A 2,618-nucleotide genomic window follows, 5' to 3' on the forward strand; every position below is an offset into this window, starting at 1 on the left:
GCTCGACACCTTGACAAATGTAATTCCATGTAGAAACATGCGTTTAAATAAAATATTTTACCAAAAAAGTTACCCACGCTTTAACTTGACAGACTGTAGGTTTGCAGATGGTAACAAGCCGGATTTTTTTTTCAATTTACATTTTTTCGTCCGATGAATAGTTTTAATAATGAAAATGTCAAAATTAAAACAATGATCCAAATATCAATAAGTGATTAAAACATAAATTGTCATCTTTCGGCCAAATATGACTAAAAAACTATATAAAACTTAGTATAAATATAAAGTACATTCTGTAGTCGGTAGCTACGGTTTTCTGGTTTCGCCGACAAAAATTATCAAAGGAACTTCAGATTTAAAAAACCTTCTAATCAGAAAGTTGTTCTATATATATGAAAGAAGATTTGTGAATTTTTTTAGATAGATTCATTAAAAGTGGCACAAATATGTACTTTGTAAAATAGTACACGATATCGTCACAAATGCCCAGCGAAAACGCCTAACAGCAAGTTCGCTGCAGCGAAAATTTGAATTCCATTTTTCGGTTACAGTAGGGTATAGTGGGGTTAAAAGTGTAGTGGAGAAAACGTAACACATACGGTAAAAAAGGAAGAAATAATTTGTAGTGCTCGGTCAAAAGTGGTAAACGTTGCCTTTTCATAACACTGAGTCTAAACTAAAATAGGTATTTCTTTGATTGTTGCATTAAAACATATATAAGTTATTAAAACTCCACATATTATAATATGTGGAACTTTTTTCCCGCAGCACTTTTAACCACACTCTACCTTATGCAATATCCAAAAAAATGTTGCCAGAAAATGTTGTTCATCTCAAAATGATTTACAATTTTTTAGCGAATTTTTTTTAATCGTAAAAATAATATTACAAAATAAAAAACGAGAATGTGCTCGATTAGCGGGCGGATTTTAATAATAATACTCATAAGAATGGCTACAATAGCTGCAGAAATATTTTAGCACTCTCATTTAAACAATTTTTCCCAATAAATCATGAAACTTTTCTTCAATTGTTGCCATATTTTAATTATTTGACATTGATTTAGTTGATAAATACACATTTCAATTGAATAGAGATTAATATTAAAAACTCTTTTTTATGTTTAAAATATAAGTGAGAAATTATATGTAAAATAATATGAAGAATTTCATCTATTGTTAGTAATTTTGATAAAAAACAAACCCTACACCTTAAAATATTTGTTTCTTTTTTAAACTGATTTTCTTTTAGTATTTTGATATACATAGCTGAGAATCTGATAAAAGTTCCGTTATTCGTTCAGCTACCCTATGAAATATGCCATAATTTTCCATTTCTAAAATAAAACTTTAAAATAAAATCGTTTTTGTACTTTATTTTACTATAAATAAACAATTTTAAGAGCCACTTTGCACACGCAGAGGATACTAACCTATTTAATATAGATTGTGTCGAATGCAAGATTAATATAAATCTGATACAAGGGTCATGAGAGGTCCTGAATGCAGTACTGATCATTACCTTCTGATTTCAAAAACTAACTTAGGTCGGGGCAGCTGTAGGAAGAATGTTTGGTGATGCGTGGTGAAATGATGAAATTCAGGCTGCCCAAAAATAAAAGAGAGAAGCGTACAAGAGAACTTTGAACATGGCAGGTCTTAGCAATGAGGAAAGAAATAGACATAGAAATGATTGTAGACACGAAATCAGGATACTCACACGACCAGTTAAGGAACGCAAAGATACAATTAGAGCAGAAGAAGAGACGAAAATACAAAACGACTTTGAAGGAAGCAAGAAACTGCTTTATAAAAAAATGAAAGGAAACAAAAGTACAGAATTTGTCAACATGAGAAATAGTAGGGGGGGGGGTGGTATATGATGCAGACGGAATACTAGAGGCTTTCGGAGACTATTTTAGGAGACAATTTGGAGATGAAGATATAGGACACTACAACTGCGATGTTGAACGACATGCGATAGAAAACTCAATTGAGAAAGTCTGTGTCACTGAGGCCAGGGCTCAAAACATAAAAAAATATACCTGCACCACGGGCACATTTTCATCTCGCAAAAAAAAAAAAATATATATATATATGTATATGTATATATATATTTTTTTGCGAGATGAAAATGTGTCCGTGGAGGTGAAAAAAGTATTAAGAGGGATGAAGAACTATTCCGCACCGGGACCAGATTGTATCAAAACCTTTTGGTGGAAGAAGTTTTCTTCAACTCATCAGCATTTGGCCCGTATTTTCACCTCATATTTGAAGTCGGAAGATCCGATTCCAGAGTGGTTGGTGGAAGGGCGCACAATACTCCTACCGAAAATAGGCAACTTAGCTGACCCGAAGAACTACAGGCCAACAATTTGTCTGAACACGCTTTATAAGATATTCACAGCTATCCTAAATGATAGGATTGTTCGGGAAATTGAACCTATGTGGCAAGAAACGTATGAACAACGAGGCTCAAAGAAAGGCATAGCCGGATGTCGGGAGAACCTGCTCATTGATAGATGTGTCTGCAAAGATGCAGCATTCTACCAGCGTGACCTATCGATGGCCAGGATTGATTATCGGAAAGCTTTCGATTCGACATCCCATAGACTTATC

The 2,618-nt window shown here is 33.5% G+C and overlaps 1 protein-coding gene across 1 annotated transcript in view; it reads right to left on the reverse strand.

Moving 5' to 3' along the window:
• LOC117169174 (transcriptional regulator ERG homolog) overlaps positions 1–2,618 on the reverse strand; it is a 385,473-nt gene that overhangs the window by 51,082 nt on the left and 331,773 nt on the right. The gene's annotated exons all lie outside the window — the stretch shown is intronic.

Source organism: Belonocnema kinseyi, chromosome 3 (genome assembly GCF_010883055.1).
Source record: "Belonocnema kinseyi isolate 2016_QV_RU_SX_M_011 chromosome 3, B_treatae_v1, whole genome shotgun sequence".
Lineage (NCBI taxonomy): Eukaryota > Metazoa > Arthropoda > Insecta > Hymenoptera > Cynipidae > Belonocnema > Belonocnema kinseyi.